Source organism: Balaenoptera ricei, chromosome 15 (assembly GCF_028023285.1).
Source record: "Balaenoptera ricei isolate mBalRic1 chromosome 15, mBalRic1.hap2, whole genome shotgun sequence".
In the NCBI taxonomy this organism is placed as follows: domain Eukaryota; kingdom Metazoa; phylum Chordata; class Mammalia; order Artiodactyla; family Balaenopteridae; genus Balaenoptera; species Balaenoptera ricei.
The window spans coordinates 27,952,662-27,962,934 of NC_082653.1; positions in this window are offsets into that span (position 1 = coordinate 27,952,662).

The following is a 10,273-nucleotide window of genomic DNA, read 5'->3' on the forward strand; positions in this document are numbered from 1 at the left end:
TCTCTCACTTCCTTCAGGTCTCAGCTCCAATGTCACTAACTCAAAAAGGTCTTCCCTGACAGTTCATATAAAGTATCACCTCCCCTTATGCTATCCCCTTACTTTGCTTTATTTTTCATAATAGCATTGATCACTATCTGGCATTTATCATATAAAGTTTTATTTTGTATGTATCTCTCCAATTAGTATGTAAGCTTCATGAGGAAGGAATGGCCTCTGCACTGGGCTCCATGCCTTAGCTCATTCAATCACTCATTTGCTCACGCATGCAACAAACATTTATTAAGGGCCTGCTTTTCCACGCTCTGTGCTAGGTGCTGGGTGTACAAAGGTGAAAAAAACAGACACGGTCCATCCTCACTGAACCCTCAGGTCTGGGGAGCAGAAAGACCCATAAACACAGGGGTGGAAATGCATTGATGGAGATGGACAGTGGGGCTGGGGGGACACAGAGGAGGCCCTTAATCCAGACACGGAGCAGGGTGTGGTCAGGTCACCTCCTGGAGGAGGCGATGTTTAAGCTGTGACTGAGACCTCAGTGCATTGTTGTGGTTTTAGGACACGGCTACAAGTTCTTTGACATTCCTCCCATAAATTTCCTTCCTCTTGAATCTGGGCTGGTCTTCGTGATCTACTTGTAACTACTAGAATGCAGGAGTGAGGCTGTAGGTTTCCAAGGCTAGTCACTCTGAACCACCGTAAGAAGTCCAACAACCCTAAGACTGTCACATGATCAAGAAACCCCAAAACACGTGGATGGACCACATGCAGGTGCTCCAGGTAATACAGGCACTGCCAAGGCTCCAGACACACGAGTGAAGAAGCCTTCGGATGATTCCATCCCCTAGTCACTCAAGTCTTCCCAGGTGAGGCTCAGCCACCATGGAACGGAGACAAACTGCCCCCTCTTGCGCTGTCTGAATTCCTGACCCACATGAGCAAAATGAAATGGCAGTTATTTTGCACTATTCAGTTTTGGGGACAGTTTGTTATGCAGCAATTAAAACTAGAATAGTAGGATGAGGCAGATATGGGGGAAAGATAAAGCTTTCCAGACACCAGTGAGAGCAAGTGGGAAGACTCGGCAAGAGAGGCTGACATGGAAGAAAGTCGGTTGTGGCTGGAGGGGTTGGTGGGGAGAGAGGAGATAGACTGGCAAGAGCATGAAGGGCCTTGAAGGCATTTAGACTTTATCCTGGGTCTCCAGACTGCAGCTCAAGGGATCTTCTGAACACATAAATCTGACCACTGCTGAAAACTTCTCAGTGGTTCCCTATCACCTTCAGGATAAAGTCTAAAGTTCTTGGCCTGGCATTCAAGGCTCTTTGCAGTTGACTTCTTTACTGTCTTAAAGACTCTTCTTCAGCTATCAGCTCTACCCAGTGAAAATGCCCTATCATGCCATTTGTCTTTGCTCTTCTTGAGAAATTGGAGGGACTTTGGGCTAATCACTTTGCCTTTTGAGGCCTCAGTTTCCCCATCTGTACAGTTAGGTGGTTGGACTAGAAGTGTTTAAGAGCATATCCAGCCTGGCTTTCCAGAAGCCTATGGAACCTTCCTGTCTAGCTTCTTCCAGGTTGCCTAGCAATGAACGCCAACACTCTCCCCCTTCCTCAGAGGTTTCTTAGCAACCCAATTTCTCACCCTCAATTGTTTTCAGGGTTTCCTATTAACTAAATGAATGTCAAGTTCTGCTTTTTCTCCTCCAAAATAATCTGAGACCAAGGAATCTCTTTGGAGACCTGGATGCAAACCCAGAATGGAAAGAAGCCTGGGTTTGAGTCAGTGGATGATTTGCTGTAAGACTTAAAGAAGTTACCTGACATCTCTGGCTTTTATTTCAGATTATGAATACCTATCAGGCACTTTCCCTATTCTCTTGTGTGTGTTTGAGTCAACTACTAAATTTATTCACTCTTTCAAAAAATCTTTACTGAGTGCCTACTCTGTGCCAGGCACAGAGAAGAACTAAGAACTGTCCTAAGAACTGGGAATTCATCAATGAGCAAAACAGACATAATCCCTGCCTTCATGGAGCTTACACTCCAGTGGATGGAAACAAACAATCAATAAACTGATAAATCTATACAATAATGTCATGTAATGAAGGCGGTAAAGTATGAGGAGAGGCTACTATTTCAGATGAGGTGGTTGCATCAGTCAAGAGAGGCTAGGAAAGCCGGGGGAGGAAGGGCAGAAAAACCCTGGCTTCTCCCTTTCTCCCACCCACCTCTTCCTCCCACTGGCTGAGCTCAGCTGGAGGCCAGCTGGCAAGGGAGGCTGCGAAATACAGCCTCCAGTGGTCAGCTCTCCAGAGCAGGGAAAGAACAAGGAATTGACTGGAAGGCAACAAGGTCCAGAGCTGCCTTGTGACCCTTGGGATGTCCACAGGTTTTTTCAGTTCACTTCCTGCCTATAAGCTGTTGGGGATCCTAGGATCTTTTTTTTTTTTTTTTTTTTTTTAACATTTTGATACTTTAACAAAAATTGTGGTAAGATATGCATAACATAAAATTTACCATCTTAATCATTTTTTAGGTGTACTGCTCAGTGGTAATAAGTAGCCACATTGTTGGGTAACCACCACCATTGTCAAAACTAAAACTTTCTACTCAGGAATCCGATAACTGCCCATTTACCCCTCTCTCCAGCCCCTGGCAACCACCATTCTCCTTTCCGAATCTATGAATTTGACTACTCTATGTACCTCATATAAGTGGAATCATACAGTATTTGTCTTTTTGTGACTGGTTTACTTCACTTAACAAAATGTCCTCAAGGTTCATCCATGTTGTAGCATGTGTCAGAACTTTCTTCTTTTTTAAGACTGAATAATATTCCATTGTATGCATATACCACATTTTGTTTATCCATTCATTCGTGGACAGGCACTTGGGTTGCTTCCTCCTTTTGGCTATTGTGAACAACATTGCTCTGAATGGGTGTGCAAATACCCCTTCAAGACACCCTGCTTTCAGTTCTTTTAGGCATATATCCAGAAGTGGAGTTGCTAGATCATAGGGTAATTCTATTTTTAATTTTCAAATTATTGCCATACTGTTTTCCATAGCAACTACACCATTTTACATTCTCACCAACATTGCATAAGGGTTCCAGTTCCTCCACATCCTCGCCAACCCTTGTCATTTTCTGTTTTTGCTTTTGTTTTTTTGATAGTAGCCATGTTAGTGGGTGTAGGTTCCTAGGATTATTTTGAGATTTGAACAGTCATGGGCTTTTTATCCCAGGCTTGTGATTTTTTTAGGCAGACAGTTAACTCAAAAACTTAGGCTTCAGGACTTCCCTGGTGGTCCAGTGGTGAAGAATCTGCCTTACAATGTGGGGGACGCGGGTTCGATCCCTGGTCAGGGAACTAAGATCCCACATGCTGCGGGGCAGCTAAGCCCATGAGCCACAACTACAGAGCCCATGGACCCTGGAGCCTGCACGCCACAACTAGAGAGCAGCCCACACATTGCAACAAAAGATTCCCGCATGCCTCAATGAAGATGCCATATGCCATAACTAAAAACCTGACACAGCCAAAAATAAATAAAAATAGATAAATAAATAATAAATAAATCTTAAAAAAAAAACCACTTAGGCTTCTTATCCATTTGACTATAGCCAGTTTCATGTACAAAACCATACCCACAATATATTTCAACACATAGTCCTTAGGTTTGCTTTGTTTCTCTGCTTTCTTACCCCAAAGAGCTCTTTTTTTTTTTGGAGGGGGGCTTGTGTGGGTTTTTTTTTAAGTATTTATTTATTTATTTGTTTATTTTGGCTGCGCCGGGTCTTAGTTGCAGCACGTGGGATCTTTTAGTTGCAGCATGCAGGATCTTTAGTTGTGGAATGCAGACTCTTAGTTGTGGCATGCATGTGGGATTTAGTTTCCCGACCAGGGATTGAACACAGGCCCTCTGTATTGGGAGCGTGGAGCCTTACCCACTGGCCCACCAGGGAAGTCTGTATGTGTTTGGTTTTTTTTAATTTAATTTTTATTTTTTATTGGAGTAACAGTGATATACAATGTTTGTATCTTTTTTATTGGAGTAGCAGTGATATACAATGTTTGTGAGAATCTTTTTCACTTATACATATACATATATATATATTCATCTTAGGATTCTTTTCTTAGGTTATTACATGCTGTTGAGTAGACCTCCCTTATTATACAGTAGTTCCTTGTTGATTACCTATTTTACTTTATTTTATTTATTTTTATTGGAGTATAGTTGCTTTACGATATTGTGTTAGTTTATACTGTACAACAAAGTGAATCAGCTATATGTGTACATATATCCCCTCTTTTTTGGATTTCCTGCTCATTTAGGTCACCACAGAACACTGAGTAGAGTTCCCTGTGCTATACAGTAGGTTCTCATTAGTTATCTATTTCATACATAGTGTCAATCCCAATCTCCCAATTCATCCCACCCCACCCCTTACCCCCTTGTTATCCATACTTTTGTTCTCTACATCTGTGTCTCTATTTCCAAAGAGCTCTCTTGATTTAATGGCAACTATCAGGAATAATTAGGTAGTAAAGCCACACCCTTTAAATGATCTTGGCCCTCAACCATGTTGTCCATCGGAGAAGTTTTACAGAGTATTTTCATCCAAACCCTTTTAAAATTCAATCTCTTACTCTAATTAACTTTAGCCCAAGATACTTTAATCAACAGAGAAGTTTTTTTAAATGGGTGTGAAGGCCCTTAACTTAATCTATGCCCTGAAACATTGTAATGAATTAATAGGTTCTACTGTGCTCAACACCTCTTTAAAGCTCATTTCTTTCCATTTGGGGTCTAGAAGCATTAGAATTTTCCAACTCTGCAAGAATCTAAATTTCTGAACTCTATTTCCTTTTATTTCTGTTTGCAAATCAACCCATTCTCTTCTTTTTTTTTTTTTTGTTTTTTAATAGATGGCACTGTCTTTCTTTTATATAAATTTATTTATTTATTCATTTATTTAATTTTTGGCTGCATTGGGTCTTCACTGCTGCATGCGGGTTTCCTCTAGTTGCTGAGAGCGGAGGCTACTCTTTGTTGCGGCATGAGGGCTTCTCATTGTGGTGGCTTCTCTTGCTGCAGAGCACAGGCTCTAGGCGAGTGGGCTTCAGTAGTTGTGGCACGTGGGCTCAGCAGTTGTGGCACATGGGCTCAGTAGTTGCGGCTCATGGGCTCTAGAGCGCAGGCTCAGTAGTTGTGGCGCACGGGCTTAGTTGCTCTGCGGGATGTGGGGTCTTCCCAGACCAGGGCTCGAACCCGTGTCCCCTGCACTGGCAGGCGGATTCTTAACCACTGCGCCACCAGGGAAGCCCAGCCCGTTCTCTTCTGAGCTCATCTCGCTCTTGAATATTCAAATAAATGCAGCCAAAGGCACCCCTGTAGTCAGCTTCCCAAGTTACTGCAATAAAAGTGTTACTAAATGTTTTGGTTCTGTAGAACAAGGATTGCCAGCTCCCCTGCCTATGGCCCCAACCACTAAGGCAGTGACACACAGTTTGGTTTTGGTAAGTACCCTACTTCTGGTACCAATTTCTTAATCAGTCAGAATAGGCTGGATCATGACATAGTAACAAATTAACTCTGAAATATCAGCAGGTTGGCATAGTAAAGGCTTATTTTTTACTTAAACGTATTCTGATATTGTGACTCTCCAAAGCAGCTTTCTCCACTCAGAGACTCAGCAATCCCATCTACCTCCATCTTCTGATGCTACCATGTCAACATGTAGCCTCCACAATCGTCACGGCAGGAGGAAAGATAACTGGAGGGTCATGTACCAGCTCTTAAATGCTCTAGCAGTTCTAAAACACAGCCCCCACATTATTTAACATCTCTCCTACTGAGAGTGGGGAGTATGTCTCCTCTTCTTAAATCTGGCCTCTGTGACTGACAGAATAGAGTAGAAGTGACACTGAGCCACCTTCTAGACTCTAGCCTTGAGAAACGTGCAGCTTTCACCTCTTCTTTCCTGGAATACTCATTCTTGGGATCCAGCCACCAGGCTGCAAGGAAGCTTGAGAAACTGTGGAAAGTCCTACAAGGAGAAGAACTGAGGCCCCCGGTCCTCAGACACAAGTGAGCTCCCACCTGACAGCCATTACCAGCTTGCCAGCAATGTCAGTAAGCCATCTTGGGAGTGGCTCTTTCCAGCCCCCAGTCAAGCCACCCCAGCCGATGCTAAGTGGTGCAGACTTCCCACTGAGGCCGGCCAGTTGCAGATTTGTGAGCAAAATAATGATCATTGTTGTTTTAAGTCACTAAGTTTTGGGTTGGTTTGTTATATAATAACAACCAGAACAAATGCTTTGGCCCAGAAGTGACATGCATCACTCTGCTCACAGCTCATTGGCCAGAACAAATCCCATGGCTTTGTCTAACCTCAAGTGTGAAGCACATAGAAATTTGGTGAGCAGTGTATGTCTCTATCACAGTGATGCAATAAAACCTCTTTGATAAGGTGACATATGGGCAGAGATCTGAATAAAGCCAGAAACTAGCTATACAGATATCTAGAGAAAAGAAAGAGAGGCAGAGAAGCAAACAGGTGCAAAGGCTCCGAAGCCTTGAGGTAGGAGTTTGCCCACTGTGCTGGGTTCATTCAAGGAAAAGCAAGGAGGCCAGTGTGGCTGGAGTCCAGCGAGTGAGGGAATGGAAGAGATGAGATCAAGGAGGGAAGTAAGGTTGTGGGGGAAGGGCAATTAGAGGCCACAGTAAGGACTGGTTTAGCATATCTATTGCTGCATAGCAAACAATCTCACAACTTATACCTTATAGCAACACCATTTTATTATCTTGCAAGATTCTGTGGGTTTATGGGATTCAGTGGGATGGTTCTTCTGCTCATGTGATGTCACCTGGGGGCTCAAGTGGGCTGCAACATCCAAGATGACTCACTCACATGATGCTGTCCCATACAGTAGCTCGTGCTAGCTGTGAGCTTGGCCAAAAAAAAGAAAAGAAAAAGAAAGAAATGTGGCTATTGCAACTAAGGAACCGAATTCTAAATTTTATATAATTTTAATTACTCTAAATTTAATTTTAAATAGCCACATGTGGCTAGTGGCCACCATATTGGTCAACCAAGTGTCAGTGGTACAAATCTTGCTGCCAGGGCCCTACTTTGGGCATGACTACTGCCATCTCAGACCCCCACATCCATCCCCATCCCCCCAGTGCTTTTGCCCTGCCCCTAGTGGTCTCTTCTCTACATTGTAGCCACAATGATCCTTTAAACCATGAGTCAGATTCTCTCATTCCTCTGCTCAAAACCCTCCATGGCATCTCATCTTACTCAAGGTAAAAAGGAAAGACTGGTGGATTAAGGATGGCCACAAACTCTTTGTCACTCTGCTCCTCCTCATCTGAGCTGACCCAGCAACTGCTTTAACCAATAGAATCGGGTGAAAGTAATGCTGTGCCAGCTCTGGACCTGGCTTTCAAGAGGACCAGCTTTCCCCCCATTGTGGAACACTCACTTGTGGAATTCTCCCTCTTGGACCCCAGTCCCCATGCAGAAGAAGCCCAAGACACATGGAGAGGCCACACGTAGATGCTCCAGTCGACGGCCCAAGCCAAGTGCGGCATGAGGGATCCTAGTTCCCTGACCAGGGATTGAACTCGTGCCCTCTACATTGGGAGCGCAGAGTCTTAACCACTGGACCCCCAGGGAAGTCCCTCTAGCCACATTTCAAATGCTTAATAGCCAAATGTGGCCAGTGGCTCCAGTATAGGCAACACAGATATAGAACACTTCCATCTTTGCAGAAACTTCTATTGGATGGTACTGGCTTAGACCTTCTCATCTCTTACGAGCTTCCACATCTAAAATCTTTAACTACAGGATCCCACATTCTGACCTCAGACTCCCTTCCTTCCCATCCACTTATTTTTGGACTGCATCGAGCTCTTCAGTCTGGATTCCCTGAGTCTTCTCCAGATCCATCTGCTCCCCTCCTGGGCTGCCTTGGCATCCTTCCCCAACAAGCCAGGATCCATCGTGAGCTCCATTATGGGATCTGCTCTCTCCCTTGCTCTCTGCATCACCCATCACCCTCTCCTCTGCCTCACCTGGAGCCGGGGTACCAGAAGCCTTCTTCTTCTCTCCCAGGTCTCCTGACACTGCCAAAAAAAGTCACAACTATGCGGACCCCTGTCTCCACAGCTGATGGCCTCAGAGCCATCAGAGCAAATTCAGATTCTGTCACATTGTGGCAGGCCTTGGGCAAGTGACTTACCTTCCCAAACCCAGGGTTTATCATCTGTAAAATGGGGATTATCAGAGCTCCTATCTCTAAAGATTATTGAGAAGTAAAATTATCCTGGCACATAATAAATTCTCAATAAGTGATATCCATCACCATCATCATCATCATTATTACTGAGTGTTCCAAATCTTTACCACTCTTTAAAAAATTATGGTAAAATATACGTAACATGAAATTTATCATTAGCAACATTTGGTACATTCATAATGTTGTGCAACCATCACCACTATCTAGTTCTGGAATACCTTCATCACCCCAAAAGGAAACCCATTAAGCAGTCACTCCCCATTCCTCCCTTAACCCAGCCCCAGGAACCACTAATCTGCTTTCTGTCTTTATGGATTTTCTGAGTCTGGATATTTCATATATACGGAATCATAGAATACGTGGCCTTTTTGTCTGCTTCACCACCCTTTGAAAGGGTGTTGAGCTAAAACCTTTCTATTTTGGCGGTCAAATGCTCTACCCTGGAGCTATACCCCCCCTAAACCTTCCTCTCTCTTAATTGATAATGCCTCTTGTTTTCCTCAAGAACATTCAATTTAACACATTTCCTGTCACTCAACTTCCTACCCTCCTCACCCATAAACAATAAAAATAGTAGTAACAATAATAGTAGTAACAATGACAATAGTGTATTGAGTTCTTATTCTGTTCCGGGTGCGTTGCTAAGTGTTTTATATACACATCTCATTTCACTCTTATAACCCCTCTGAGACGCAATTGCTGATATTATCTCTATTTTACAGTTAGGGAAACAGGCTCAGAGCATTGAGATCATGTAAGCAGAGAGTGGCAGAACCAGGGATTCAAATCTGGATCTAACTGCAGAGTTCAACTCACAAACACCAACCTGCATCTCTTCTCATTGGCCCTCCTCCTCTCCTTCCGCGGGTCTCAGAGGGCACTGGATCCTTCCTACGCTGCTGGCTCAATGCCAGACCATCCACCTATACATTTGACCTCATCCCTTCCCATCACCTCCCCAACCTCAGCCATCCCCTCTCTCATATCATCGGAGCTGAAGCTGATTCTAACAGATGTGGAGTAGAATCACCTGGTTGCTTCTTTGTTCACTTGTCTGATGCTTGAACTGGGATGACTCAAAGGCCAAGCTCAGTTGGGATGGTGGTGACTTCTGTGGGTTCTCCATGTTATTTTGGCTTCCTCTTAGCATGGCAGCCTCGAGGCAGGCAGACTTCTTGCATTAGCACCTCAGGTCTCCAAGAGCTAGAGTTCCAGGGGGAGTGCCTGTCCTTTCATGTCCTGGCCTCGGAAGTCAGAGCATCACTTGCACCATACTCTATTGGTTGAAGCAGTCATCAACTCACCCGAGATACAAAAAGAGGGTACCTAGATCCCACTTTGCTGTAGGAGAAGTGCTAAGGAATTTGCAGCCATGTTTTAAAATGGCTGCGGTCTGTTTCCAATCTCTTGCTATTCCTGCACTTCATTGTACCCCCCCCACCACCAACAACTCTTGAATCCATTCATTTCTGTGCAAGCCCACTAGGCCAAGACATCGTCATCTCTGACATGGAGCCTCCTAACGGATTTCTTTCCTACCTCGCTTGAGCTTTCTATCCTGTTCTTCCCAGGGATCAACAGCCAGAGGGATCTTTTCGGAGTGCAGATCAGATCACACCCCTCCCCTCTTTACGACGCTTCCATGGCTCCCTACTACTCTTGGGTTGAAGTCCAGACTCCTTATCTTGGCTTGTGAGGCCCTGAAGGATCTCACGTCTGCCTGCCTCTCCAGGTTCATCTCCTGTCACATGGGAGGGCTTCAGTCTTGAGCTCTAGGAATTCCTCTCCCTCCCTCTCTCTCTCTCTCTCTCTCTCTCTCACACACACACACACACACACACACACACAGAGTCAAATGGGTGTAGTACATATATAGCACTTAGAGAAGTACTTTGCTTACACTCAGCATCATATATTTGCTATTTTTATTAGTCTGTGTTCAGTAGGTGTTTACTGAGCTGC